The sequence below is a fragment of the Cryptomeria japonica genome, chromosome 6 (assembly GCF_030272615.1).
Source record: "Cryptomeria japonica chromosome 6, Sugi_1.0, whole genome shotgun sequence".
NCBI classification, from domain to species: domain Eukaryota; kingdom Viridiplantae; phylum Streptophyta; class Pinopsida; order Cupressales; family Cupressaceae; genus Cryptomeria; species Cryptomeria japonica.
In genome coordinates, this window is record NC_081410.1 from 586,249,551 (window position 1) to 586,265,271 (window position 15,721).

Below are 15,721 nucleotides of genomic sequence, written 5' to 3' on the forward strand. Positions count from 1 at the left end.
CAACAACAGACCTCCAAAAAACTTGCAAAATCATCAATTTCACAAGTCTATGGTAATAAAATCATCAACAATATGGCCTATCACAATGATTCTCATACACCACTGACATGCACAATATGATTCATAAAGTAATAGACAAAAAGATTAAACCACGTTGCTAACTCCAAATAATAGACGTTAGCAAATAACACAAAACAATTTGGTAGAATATGAATGTAGATCAGGCAATCTACAAGTTGCTTCTCATATTAATATCCATGAATACATAAAAAAATAACTCAAACCTTTTAATCAATCTGTAAAATATTCTAAAATCTCTAAGTAGGCCACAAATCATCAATTTGGGACCCTTACAAATGAATCTAACTTCTCAATTTATAGAAGTTCTTTATCCTACTATCTAGGAAATAACTCTATTCTAAATTAAGAACTGACCCTAGGAGTTGCAGTTAACTTGCAAGTTTCTGCCTTGACACTCCACTTAACAACTACAAACTAGGGATTGCATGAGCACTACGAAGACCCTGCTAGGTGAGCCATGTTTTCATAATCATGCAGAATTTCTCTCAAAATTGGAACTCGAGTAGGAGTTGCAGCTCAAAATACAAAATTAAAGCTCTGCCTTATTTCTTGGTAAAAGCTTTATAATTTTCAATTATACATGCAACTGCTTGGACTAGAGGATTATCTACATGCTTAATTCTAAATTTATACTTCTTCAAAACCTCATCCGCATGTGTTCCCTATTCCTCTAACTCCTTCACCGTGTCTGCCACCTCCTGACATTGAGTAATTAGATATGTGAATCTATCCATAAGGGCGACATCAAACTGGGTTGTGGGTCCTAGGTGTTGTGCCTCATATGCATCCCACTGATTCAAAACTTGCTGCTGGTCCATTATTTCTATATCCGTTATTCTGAGGCCAAAAGGTCCTAGCATATTCATTACAAAACTTTCATATGACAAAATTTCCCTGAGGAGAGGGTCCTGAATCTTAGTCATATCCTTGACATACTGCTGAAATATTTCAATCTTCAGCTCCAAAATGTATACATAGGACTATAAGTTTTTATAGCTATTGCCTCCTAAGAGGTCTTCTTTTATTACAATCTCTTCTCCCAGCCACAATATCCTTTTCAAAAATCAAAACTGTTTATTGAAAGTGTTTGCCTTTCGCTCTCATTGTGTGGAACAGGTTGCCAAAGCTCTACCTACCTGTACCGCCTTATGGTATATTTCTACTCTATTTTGCAAGAACAACCTAATCTTAGCCGCATTTACCCAGGTCCAAGATTTGGCGACAGCAACCACTTGTCTCACCTCTACTAGTGCCTTTACTTATCCCTTTAGTAGTGATAAGGTTGAAGGTAGGTCATCAACTCTATAAGATTCTAGAGGTTTACTCATTTCGATCAGGAGCTATTTATATTGTCCAAGTTGCGCCTTAAGCTCCATATTTGAGGTGTGCTCCTTTTCAATGTGCCCTATGACAACACTTGTGGCTAGCTCCAGAGTATCTAGCTCTCCCGACTTGGTTTGCTTACCCAAATTTACCTGGGATATTTGATACTTGGGAGAAACTTGTCCTTGAACTTTGCATGGAACTGCCACATCTACAATCACCTCACTGGAATATGTTTTTGACAAATGATGGATGGTTTTTAGATTGTTGTCCTTTGGTGGTTCCTCAGTGATTACTTGTTGTAGAGTGACCTTAGGGAGTTTTGCTTTTCTCTTTTTCTTCTTGAAGGTAAACTCCAGCCTTTGTGGTATATCTTCATCTTTATCACCTTGATGTGACACTATATTTGCAGTCCTAACCTGAACCTCTGCCTGCTCCTCTGCTTCATCTCTTACTTCTGCTCCTGTTTGTCCCAGATTTTGGGGTGAGGAAATCTAGCAGGCTAGGTTAATTTGGAGAGCCTATTGCTTATATAACTCTCCTAATTTACCACTAACCTCTTTATTTAATGCCATTTCTTCCTTACCTACATCGGTTTCTCCTTGCCTAGCGACTATATCCTTGAAGAGGTCTTCTTGATCTTGAGGAGTTGGGATCAATCTTTCATTAAATATATCTTCAGTCTTATCCCCTTCTTGCTCACCTTCCAACAATCATTGTTGCTCAAGATCTTCTTCCTCTTGATCTGAATCAGACTTGATATTTCTAACCTTCATTCCTTTAGTGGTAGATGTGAAGCCTTGTACTCCAGGGTCCCCTGTGGATATATTGACTAATGGTGGTGTAGGAGTAGTGGTGCTTGGAGCATTTATGGCATCTGTTAAAGGTGGCTAAGCGGGTATATCCTTAGTAGATTCTACATTCTCTTCTTGATCTTGGGTACCCTCCCCTTCAGTGCTCCCTATAGCCTTCCGTGGTGGAATTACTTTGGCCAGTGGTACCGCTCCTAATCGATCGGTCACTCCCAGGTCTCCAGCCTTTTTCAACAGTTTAGACTCCTTCATCTTCTCTTGGAGTTTCTTCAGTAAGTCCTTAGTGCTTTCTTGAGGCTTGTCTTCTTCACCTGGGTTGGTGGACATATTTTGCCTCGAGGCTGACCTTGTCTTATGAGCGTACTCCTTATGGCCCCTTGACTGAGGTACCCTTGAGGTGGATAACTTTTGTTTTGTCTTTGAAATGTTGGGCCTTACCCTGTGGCTTAACCATTGTTTAGTCCTATTGATGACCACTTGGGAGACCTTTTCCATATTTGTGTCTTCGCTTGCAGACCATTTTACTGGGGAGAGGGGCCTCTTATGTATCCCTGATTCCCTATACACTAGATCAAGTAACTCTCCATCATCCCTCAGGTCTTTAGGGAGGTTAGTCTCAATCCTGAAATCTCTTTCCTGTGGCACATATAATCTGTTATAGCTCTTCTCCCTAGCCTCAAAACTATCTTGCAGGTTGGCCCAAAAGTTCTCCAAGCTAGGCCTGTGCCCCTCATATGCCTTCGACATAGCTTGTTTAAGTTTCCCGTGGGGATCATAGAACTCCTTAGCATGGTCATACTCCTTCAAGTTCAAATCTTGAAGCTCTTGTTCTACTAACTTTGCCACTTGTATTTTAGAACAGGCAAAGTATCTAATAGATACTGAGAAATTGATACCTATTTTATGTTTTGAGGACAACAATGACTGGAGGCCCACAAGATGCCTCACATACTCCAGCAAGATTATCCTATCATTATAGTACCGGGGCAGGAGAATTGGGTTACCTGTGAATCCGCTAACCCTGATGTAAGTAGAGCATGGGTTTTGGATAAACCAACAGGCCTAGTCTTGGATGATAGCCATGGCCTCCGGGCTAATCCGATATCCTGCATCTCCTATCAATTTGATTATTATCGAAAAAATGAAAGCATCATTAACTCTCTTGAAGTGAGTCTTGGCATTGGCTAGAGTGAGTTGAGGATAATACCCCAATATCTTCTTCTGAGCTTCCTCCTCTCCCAATTGACCTTCTACCTGCAGCCCTGGAAACTTTCCAGCCCTGACAGCTACCCAGATGACATGTGAAGTGAAAAAGAACTTTTGGGTATGCTGAACTTCCTTCATCTATTTACAAATATTGTCTGAAAGGATCTGCGACTAGTCAAAGTATTGTTTCCCTATTAAAATGGTGGTCATGAATTGGAAAATCCACGGTTGAAAATGCTTACAATCTGGCTTGCCAAAGGCCCTGCTAAGCATAATGATTAAATCTCTTTGAGGCTCTTTGAAATCTGCCCTCAGGATCTCTATTGCCCTGAGACCTATCTTTCTTTCTTCTTCTAGCCAGTTTGTATTCATGTGCCTCTTGCTAGCTAATATTTTTTCATTCCATGCTTTTAAAGCCTCTTCTTCAGTTAATAGAAATACCTCCTCCCTGGTTGGGATTCCAAAGATGAACCCCAACATATCTGGAGACAAGTCTATGACTCTCTTTCCTTGTGCATCTATGCACTTTCTAGTTTTTGGGTTATAGAATGGGGCAATGGCCATTATGAACTCTGGTGCCTATAACAACTATGGGAAGACAATAGCCTCCATTAAGCCAGATCTCTTGATTCTCCTATGGAGGGTCTCCAGACTAGGTTTGTCTAGTTGAGTCTTGATATCCTCAATTTCTATGTGGCCTATTTTCATATCCGTCACCCATTTGAAACGTAGACTTGTCCTTGATAATGATACTTCATGGTGGCTAGGAGTCTATCAATTTCTTTGCCTCTTTTGTTGGAGGATGAGTCTATCTAACCTCTCGAACCTGCAAACAAAACACAAATCTTTAGTCTTCAATATCAGGGATAAAATTTGATTTACCTTGGGACTTCATGGTTCTGAGGTCTCAGGCTAGGCACAGGTGGAGAGGGCTCGGAACTCTGGGATTACGGGGTTCCAAGGTTAGGTGTATGCAAAAGTCACCCGGAACTCCGGGATTCCAGGGTCATGGAATGGGGCTGCCTAGAACTCCGGAGATCTGGGGTTCCGGGGTCATGGAATGGTATGACCCAGAACTCCATGGTTCTGGGGTTCCGGGGTCATGAAATCATAAGACTCGGGACTCCAGGGTTCCGGGGTGATGGAATGGCCAACCACCCGGAACTCTGGGGATCCAGGGTTCCAGGTCAAAAGCTAGGGAATGCAACAAAAAACAAAGGCACGTGAAAAATGAAGGGAAACAAAAACAAAACAAAAAAGAAAAAAACTAAACTAGAAAGCACAAGAAAGGCAAGAAAATTCACCAACCTGGTGAATCAAAATGCCCAAAAATGCCAAGGAAAGCTAAGAGGTCAGGAAGTTCACGACTTGGAGCTAGGAAAGAGAAGCTCTGAATGCACAAATGAACTTTAAAAAGTCCATCAACCCTATTTATAGCTCATCATAAACATGTCCATACAAAACCTTAAACATGACCTCGAGACTTTGGTGTCCCGAGGTTCTGAGCTCAAAAGAAAACACCCTACCCCGGAACTCCGTGGGTCCGGGGTTTCGAAGCAGGCAAGCAAAAATGACCTCGGGGCTCCGAGACTTTGGAGTACCGAGGTTAAAAACAAAAAGGACCTCGGGACTCCTGGGTTCCGGAGTACCGAGGTAAAAATAAAAAAGACCTCGGGACTCTGAGACTCTGGAGTTCTCAGGTAAAAACAAAAAAAAGACCTCGGGACTCCGGAGTTCTGAGGTAAAAACAAAAAAAAGACCTCGGGGCTTCAGGAGTCCCAAAGTTCCGAGGTAAAAACCAAAAAGGACCCAAAGGGAAAAAAAAGAAAAGGGGGCCCACATTTCGACTCAAGGAGACTAATGGGGAAATAGATATGCTAGGCATAACACTCAGTCCATGCCTTCTTTCAATAAGATCATGCCACCTTCTCAATCACCTATGTCTAACATCAATTCTTCTACCGAAATGACAATTAACAATCTTGCTCAAACTGTGTCTTACTTACAACAACACATTGCTTCTATGAGTCAATCCAGGTTTAATGTCCCCACCTTTGATGTTACGAGCCCACTTTCTCATGATATTGTTAAATTCGTGCCACCTAAACATGTTGAGATCCCTCAATTGGAGCTCTATAATGGAAAAGGTGATCCTCTTACACATGTCAAAACATTTCAAACCTTGTGTACTGATTTTGCTTATGATCAATGATTGCTTGCAAAATTGTTTACAAGAACACTAAGAGATAAGGCTTTACAATGGTATTTCTCTTTTCCTTCTTATTCTATCACTTCCTTTCAACAACTGGTAAATTCTTTCATCCAACAATTTCAACACAACATTGGTCTTAAAATCACTTTGACTGATTTAATGCATTGTAAACAAGGTGTTAAAGAAAAATTAACTGATTTCATTGGTAGATATAAGCATTTGTGTGCTCAAATTTCTTTTCATGTACTTGATAATGATATTCAAAGAATTTTCAATTCTAATTTAAAAAAAGATATTAGAGAAAATCTTCTTTTGTCTAAGTTTACTTCCTTTCCGTAGTTGTGCACAACACTCCACAATTATGAATTGGTTGTGAGTCAAATGGAGCAATCCACTCCTATGGCTCCGAGTGATAAGGGGGAGAGTGTTCAACAACCATTTGTGAAGTTCAAACCAACAAAAAGTTTCATCAATTTTAATGATCCAATTAACAACAACCATGTGAATGCTACAACTGTTCCTTCTATTTCTAAATTTTTCCAAAGAGAAAGATAATTTACTTCCTTGAATGAATCTTTACATAGTATTATGTCTAAGTTGTTGCACATAAATGTTATCAAAATTTCTCCTATAAAACAAATTGATCCTTCTAAAGTTGCATCCCCTTATTTTGATAAAAATTCTTTTTGCCAATTTCATCATCAACCTGGTCATGATACTTAGAAATGTTTTGCATTGAAGATAAGATTCAAGACTTGATTGATAATAATACTATATATGTGGCAGGTGTGAATGATAAAGGGAATAAATCAGTAGCTCCTAATAAAAATATTAATATTTTCACTAATCCCTTGCCATCTCATACCTCTAACGTTATTGAGATTGTGCCCAATTTTCTCTCTTCTAAAGAATTCACCTCTATGGTTCCAAACTTGGTTAATATGGTAGAAACACAGGATATGCCTAAGGATCCTTGTATCATATTTGACCCTAGTGAGACCATTAGAGAACCCGATGGCCCTTTATATATAGTTGCAAAGGTTAAGGATATCCGTTGCTGTGGTGCCCTTATTGATCCCTCTTGCATGTTAATACCATAACTGAAGAGTATCTTTTCACTTTACAATTTCACCAACCAATATATAATGCTTCTAATGTGGTTATGAAGTTATTTGATGGTTTCTCTTGTCCTACCATAGGTTCTATCACCCTTCCTATTGAAGTTCATAGTAAATCCATGGATGTTGACTTTGTTATCATACCCTCTTCTGAGCAATTCCATGTGAAGGTGGGCTATCCTTGGCTATCTTCCATGAAGGCTATTGCTTTTCCAATCCACAAGTATCTAAAATTTCCTCACAATAGAGAAATCATAACCGTGAACCACAACTTATTTCGTCCATCTGAAAGAAGCTTTGGTGTCTTATTGATTTCTTTTGGCCTAAAAAATTTCAATCTCTTCCATCAAGGAGAAATGCTCTTTTTCAATCTTATCAAAAATGAAAGAAAGATATGATCTTATCCTTAAGTCAACCTAGATCTCCAATACTTGACATTCCTATTATTCTTCAAGATGACGTTCTTCCCCTCACGGATAGAGATAATCTCCCTCCTAAGGAAGAATGCCAACCTGTTTGTATGGATGTGACTATACCTTCTCCTAAGAAGAACAACAATATTCTTCCTAAGGTTATACTTGCACCTCTTCCTCATGATGGACCTAGTATCCTTCCTACACCCAGTATTCCTCCTTTCTATGGCACAGTTCCACCTCCTTCCTCTTATCGAGAGAAGATACATGCTTCTCCTATTGTTCAACATAAAATACCTCAACCTAAACCTTCCACTATCAAGGAGAGAAATATTCCTACTTTTTCAAGTGTTCCTCCTCCTTGTCAACCTTCCACTAAGACTTGACAGAATCATTGTGCAAGAGAATGCCAACAAAGATGTCATGTTTGAGCTCGTGAAGCTATCCCTCAAAATAACCAATCTCCTTAGACTCCGACAATTGACATGATTCCTTTTTCTCCTAAGCAAGATGTTCAACCTACATCTCCAAATCATAAGTTGCACAAAACATGTGATGGTTTTACTCTTATTCATGTTCTTTCTCCTCTTTCTCTAAACTTTGATGAAGAAATGGGTGAAAATGTTACTCATAATGGAAATACAACTCCTAATGCTTTTGATAGTGAGTATGAATATGTTGACATAGACAAGCATTTATCGGATGAGTTTTCACAAACCCTAATCCTAGCTCCTAGAATCAAACAAAGTGACTTACAACATGAGCATAGTCCTTGTTTAGATCTTGTGATAGCTCCATCTTCTATTCTCGATGTCGCTCCTCTGGCATGTTGCTCACCTTCCCAAAATATTGATCAACAAGATCGAGAGGTGGATGTCATGCTAGATTAGTAATATTTGCACTGCAGATCTTTCTCTCTCTCATTTCTTTCTCTTTTGTGACCTTTCTTCTATGTGTATTCTTGTTCTTCTATTGTTCCCCTAATACCTACTTGGAGACGATGCAAAGAATTGAGATCTTTTCTTGGTCTTTTTCATGTTGACTCAAAAGACATCCTCTCTTCCATTTCTTCTAAGGTAGTGTCCTTATTTGGGGAATGCCGATTATTATATGCATATACATACATGATATACATGAGTTATCATACAACATACTGACCTCGAGGAAAGTGACACTACCTTGTTTTTTGTGTTCATTATCCTTGGGTTTATTCCTCGATTGGGGTCTAAATCCTTGCAATAACGTGCTCCCTTTCTTCTCTCTCTCTTGGGTGTATCCTAGCTTAAAGCAATCACTCACGATAAGGTGCGCGCGATCGCTTTAACATGGGGGCATACAATCCACTCATACTTTCCTTCTTGTGATACTTAGAATTACTTAGTGAACTTTGTTTTACTTTGTAATCTTTTGTATGCTTGCTTTCATGAATCATAGTGAAAGGAACTTTTCTACTTTTAGTCATGGTTATCCCCTTCTCGATCTTCCCTTTTACTTTGTCAATCAAATTTGTAAGATCCTAAGTCCACTGGGGGCTTGGCATATCTTGCCTCCTTGACATGGTAAAAGTCTTTCAATCTTGTTTCCTTGTACTTTACTGGTAGTATTGGCATCACTTATACTCCTGCTAAAGTGGGGGCTAAATGTAGTGTCATTAAATTGCAACCCTAGCAATTTTTTACTGCATTAGGGTCCTCAAGCACACAAGTTCTAATCCTCTAGGCTAATTAGAGACCAAAGATTGCTTAGCCCTAAGAAACAACTTCTTCCTTGGCCTCTACATCCCCTTGTCCACACTCTGCCCTAGATAAAGGGGTAGGACAAGGGTGTGGTGCCACTGTCCCCCCTTGGAGAGGGGTGTGGAGCCCTTGTCCTCCTAGGAAAGGGGGGTGGCATCCTTGTCCTTGCCCTATTTTGGGGTAGGACCCTTCCTAGGGTTGCATTGATGGTTGTGCATTAGGCCGGAAACTCCCTCGATGTTGGCCCATGATGAAAATCAAATCCACTAACATGTATTTAAGTGGCATTCATCCTCTCATTTGCATAAGCTGGATAAGCTGAAGTTGGATAATATTGGAGTGTGTTAAGTTGCATAAGCAATCAAGCATTCAAGAGCATTCGAGCATTCTTTTTCAACATTGAGTACTCTCAAGTCTCCCTTCAAGGCTAGGTGTTGCATTTAAGTCAAGGATTCAACCATTGAAGAGGAGATTGATTCCAAAATTCAATTCCACACAAGCATTTCTATCAGCATTGCTATCACAACCTCCCTTGAGGTGATTTACAATCCAGTCTTTCATTTACATCTACTTGCAAGTACTTTCTTTCATTACTTGGTTAATTCCAAAATAGGGGTTTGACCTAAAGGCAAACTCCCAATCCCAACTCATTTTCCTCTCTTTTCTGTGTGTAGGTTGCAGGTGCACAAATGTACTTTTGAATTTAGGCTCCATTTGCAGAGGCGAAAAAACCCTTCGTTTCGCGGATTTTTTGAAGGACCATGTACGTTCCTGCCACAATCCAGACAAAATTTCATCAAATTTGCAGGGAAACTTCATCTCGACATATTACTACCAGATCTAGGTGCACAACTTCATCCCATACTCTGATCTCAAGTTATAATTAGTTCTTTATCACTTTTGCACTACACAATTCAATCAATTCCTTTCCATTTCAAACAAGGAAGAGGGGATCAACTTAACATTCCCAATTCATTCAGAATTCAATTTACCATCTTCATGTTTAGAGATTGAATCTACTGAATTATCCTCTCCTCTTCCTAATGTAATATGGTGAAAAGTGTTTGAAGGGTAATCAATAGTGAAATTTTCATCTCTCTTTGAGGGAAAGGGTAGTTTTCCTCTTGATCTGTCATTCACCATTTTTCCACCATTACACCTAATAATCATGGGGCTCAAAGGGATACTTAGTAGTAACAACAAGTATCACCTCTATGGTAAAGGAAAAGGCCTCTCACTTGTGGGGGCTTAAGTGTTATCAATTTGATGCTTACAGGGGTGTAGGGAACAATTAATACATGCACAAATAAAAATATAAATGATTTCCAAGGGACATTAGAAAATTTAATAAAATATGCAATTGGTTTCTAAGTAATTCACTAAGTAGTGGGGTCATTGACCACACTTTATAAAGGGACATAAGATGTAAGTTAAAAGGTAAGCAATGGGAAATAACAAGTAACTAAAACATAAAATATGATCATACATAGAGTTCCAAAGGTTTAGTGTTTAAGTAACAAGGAAATAATCAATCAATGTAGACATGAAAATTAAAAAAAAATGAAAGGTCTAATAGTGGCTCAAGTTTTGGATGTGCATTCTTGAAGGATGCAATAAGAATTCGAAAAATCTTTGGGCATACCAGACCAAAAATCACCAAAAAGAGGGCCAAAACAAAATAGGATCAAAACAAAACTTATATGCATAGCATACATTATGATATAGATTCACATTTTTAATTCTTATCATGCAAAATAAGGCTTAAGGAAATGCCCATGTATTGGTAGCTCCTGTATTTCACCACTTAAGCTTTGTAGAAAATAGGAATCTTGGTCATGCATCTATGATAAATATGAACCAGAATGATTCAAACTTACTATACTAACCCTTTTCTTGAGATTTCATATTCTAGAGAAAAACAAGTCATCGAAACTTTCTATAAGTAGCCCTCTTGTCAAACAAATTTTTAACTTTTTGTTGCTTTTTTAAATTAGCATCCTAAGTTGATTGCCTAACTTCATCTAGTTCAATCAATTGATTGATCCTTTCTTCCATAGGAATTGTCACATCATCATCATTTTCTTGGATAAACTTATATAATAGTAATAATTCACTGAATATATAGAATTTGTACCATAAACTAATTCAAATGGAGACATTTTTGTTGCCTTCTTGATGGTAACCACATATCAATTCATAGTGTCATCTTAAGTTTGGAATCCCATTACTTCTTGTTTATATCTAAATAATTTTTATTATTTTTATCAAGCTTTTATTACTTTCTTCATCTTGACTATTCCCTTGAGGACGATAAGTTGATAAATATTATAGGAAAATACGATAAATTTTGCAAAAGGAGGTGAATTCATTCGACCTTAAACACAATGCATTAACAATAATAATCTTAACTGGTACCCCAAATCTAACAATGATGTTATCTAGGATAAAATCCATCATTATCTTGCTTGTAGCTTTTCTTGTTGGAATTTCCTCAATCGATTTAGTAAATAATCATGGCAAAAAGGATCCATCTATGACATCCACTTGATTTATCATAATTTCTCCAATAAAATCAATGTCCCACTAATAAAAAGGAGCTTCAATTTGTATTAGTCTCAAAGGTAAAGCACTTGAGTATTTTAATTTACTAGATTTTTTTTGGCATGCTTCACACTTCTTCGCTAACTTGTGTGCATTTACAGACAATGTAGGCCAATAATAACCAACCCTTAAAATCTTATGTGTTGTGATTTTTGTAGTAAAATGTCCCGCACATATCACATTATACATTTAATTTAGAATTTGATCTTCTTGATATCTATCTAAGCAAAATAGAAGAACATTATCTCTATTTTTCCAAATAAGCCCCCCAAGACAAACATGTATACTTGATTGCTTGTAGCTTCAAAACTTTCTTTTGAGTGTCATTCAACCCTATAAGCAAGTTCATGTGTTTAAGATAGCATATAAGAGCCTTTTCTTTAAGTTGATTGGAGATCATTCTTTGGTCCTCTACCCACTCAACTCATTTTTCTTTCCTTGTCACCATCTTCCTTGTCCTTAGGTGCAATCTTTATGGTTGTACAATATAGATGAATGCATGTTGCAAAGATGTTCGCATGTCATGCTTTCCTCTCGTGAATCTATAAATTGTAGGTAGTCGTTGGAGTGTTATGCTTGTTATTCTTGGTAGTGTAATGCCTCCCTTTACAACCATTGACATCATGATTCTTCCCTAAGGCCTATATCTTGCTTTTTTGAGGTTCATTGGACCAACTTCTTGGGTTTTTTTAACAATTCTTAGCTTCTTAACACATCCTTAGATCAGATTCTCACACACTACAGTTCTCTACTTCCTTGCCTTGGGGTTTTTGGTCACTTGGGTTTTACTCCACCATCATGTCATCTCCATTGTTACAACTTTGTGTTTTTGAGGGTTGTGTGCTCATATTCACTTCAACAAGTGTCTACTTAATTATGTTAAAGGGGAGTTTATTCTCTCTTGTTTATCATAGTTTTATCATCCTATCTCCATTAGGATATCAAGTTTATCATTTATTGCATTATATCTCAAGCTTTTCATGTTGGCTTTTATCTATTATCTTGGTTGTCCATGGAGGTGGAAACACCAAAGCACGATCTGACTATGACATGCCTTTAAATACAACCCCAACATTCTCATATCTCTAGTTTGTGTTTAGGTTATTGGAGCCTATTAATATTTACTAGAGATTTCATTCGTGGACCCTCAGTAAAGTCTCTTCTCTTCCTTTCCTTTGTCACTTATATCCTATTTTATAGTTAGTTATCTTCTAATTATTATCATTATCACATTAAATCTAGGTTTGGTCAATTTTGTGTTTTCTGGTATGGTCTCTATGCTCTGTTTGTACAAGATGTACGTGTGCTATGTTGTTGTCCATGACCCATGTGTATGTCATGAACATAGAGATAACAAAGCTCACCAGATGACCTTGTTGGCTTGCACTTTCAAATTCTGCAATCAAATTTTTTTTATCATTTCTTGTACTTCAACTATTTAGTAACTTTCGCTTATAAGTTTAGATAGCTTGTTACTTATGTCTCCCTATCTCACCAAAGCACCAATTTGGTGAGGTAGAGTTGGCCAATTCACTCCTCCAAGTTTCATCACCTTGAGGGTATCAAAGTTCCTCTGCATTTTGGTGAACTTGATGTGAACTATTTTGAACTAATCTTTGTGTGTATGTGTCTAATCCATCTTTAATTCATTTTAAGTAAAAGTAAAAAAAACTTGTAAAACCTTTTCTTAATCAAACATGTGTGTTATTTTGTGTCGAGTATCTCTATTGCACACTTGTTGAGTGGTCAAAGTGTTGTGGATCTTGTCCATGAGCTTTATGACCTAGACTTCCTTTGGGGTTGTTGTGAGGAGGACATCTAGATTGAGCATTCCTCCTAATCATTATAATTCTACTCAACTTGGCCCGATGTTCTTGGGTAAGGCTGATCCAAATGATCCTTTTTCTCTACATTAACTCAAGGGAACCATCACCTATTTCACAAAATGATACCCTTGTAAATAGTCCCCTAGGGTCTCCTCCTACCATTGATCATGATTTTGTGGTCATGATTTAGTTTGACCAAATCCAATCGCTGGAGGAGAACCTAAGATATTTTGAAGGTTCTTAAATCAAGAAAATGTCCTCCCTCAAGCTGAGAATGTTGTAAACACTTTAAGAGAAATTTTGATCTTTGATAGCAAATTTTTGGAGGTTTTGAGGGCATTGCCTATGGCTATTAAATCTCATGTCCCCCTCATTGATAGTCCTGCTCAAGATAATTACTTTGATGTCATTGGTCCTCATATTGGCATCATAATTCCTAGAGCATCAATACACATGGTAGATAGTAGAGTATATCTTGAGCATTAACATTTCTTAGACTCCCGCAGGTTATGTAGGCTTATGTAGTAGCTTTATTACTGTCTCTTCTACTACTCATACTGCTTCTATAAATGTTGAGATGAGTGCTAGTATTTCCCTTGGTGGTGGTACTAGTGGAGGTGGTGGTCACAATCAACATCAACACTTCAAAAATAACTCCTAATCCTATCCTAACAAATTGCAGAGGTAAAGGGAAGAGATAAATGCTTAAAACAAAAGGAGGTGATGCACCAAGAAGAGATTGTTTCCCTCCCTACCCAAAATGATAGAAAGAATCAATTGAAACACCTAGGAGATGCACAAACTTTAGTTGTATGAGTGACCCCAATACATGTATGGAGGTTAGAATTCATTGAATTCCAAGAGGGAAGAAGGTTTCCCACAAAACACACTCAAAAAATAAGTTAACATGACATAAATGAGAGAAGAGCCACAAAACATACACCTATGATGGAGGTAAGAAAATGTACATAACATACATAAGTTGAAAGAAGGAAAGAATGGTGGTTTTAATTAATTATAAGGCCAATGGTCAATTTACAGTTGCAAAATACATAATAATACAAGAGAAGTAGGAGAGCATAGGATAGCTCAAGCCAACAGGGAGAGAACCCTTTACAATGAGGCTTAACAACCTTTATATAGAAAAATAGTTACAAGGGTGATCATGACCCTTGCATGTCAGTCTGGAAGTGCAAGGAAGTGCATGCACTTTACTTGTACATGCAAGCAACCTAGTCATACCATAGAAGGCAATCCTAAGAAGGTGGATTGGTTGACCTTCTAAAGTCAGAGTATGCAGTCATGACACAAGTCACCAAGCATGGCCCCATACCTCCCTTGATGGAAACTCTACCAAAAACATTAAATGTACCATTGTGGCTCCACACAAGAAAGTGCACAAGTCACCAAAATTGTCGGAGTATTTAAAGCCTTGAGTGTCGATCATGCCATCCAGAAGTGTCGCTAGTCGGAAGGAAGTCCAAGAACTTCAGAAGCTTAGGATCTCGAAGTGGGGAAGACACAGAAAAAAATTCAAAACTTTGGGGTCTCGAAGTTCTGAGATAGAGATAGGAAGAGAAGGAAAAGAACTTTGGAACCTCGAGGTTCCAGAGTTCTGGGGGAATTGGAGAGAAAAAGGCAAGGAGGAAAGGACCTTCTGAACCTTGGGGTTCCAGAGTTCTGGGATAGAGGAAGGGGAAGAAAAGGAAGAGAACTTCAGAACCTTAGGGTTCTAGAGTATTGGATATGAGAAGGGAAAAAGGCTAGGGGGGACTTCAGAACCTCGAGGTTCCCGATTTTCGGGGAACTACGCAAAGGAACTTTGGAACTTCAGAGTTCCGAAGTTCTAGAGAAGGGAAGAAGAAAAGAAAGGAACTTAAAAAAATCAAGGTTACAGAGTTCCGGAGAGAAGAAAAGAAAGGGAAAGAAGGAGAGGAACTTTGGAACCTTGGGGTTTTGGAGTTCCAGGAAAAGAAATGAGAGGCAACAAAGGGAAGGAACTTTGGAACCTTGGGGTTCCAGAGTTTCAGAGAAGGCTAAGAGAAGGAACCTTGAAACCTTGAGGTTCTGGAGTTCCAGAGAAGGAGAACAAGAGAAGGCAAAGAAAAATAACCTCGGAACCTCAAGGTTCCGGGGAAGAAGACTAACGAACTTGGGAACCTAGGGTTCCAAAGTTCCGAGGTTGAAGAACTAGGAACTTCCTTCTGACAAGACAACACTTCACACTTCATAATTTCATTGCTTTTCTCCTTGATCAACTGGGGTAGCATTGGTCCATGAAACATATCTCTAATCAGTTCTCACTGATGGACCAAGGGCGTCATAAAATAACAACATTTTTGGTGATTTATGTGGGATGCTTGACTACTAAGCATGAAGTCTAGAAGCCTTAA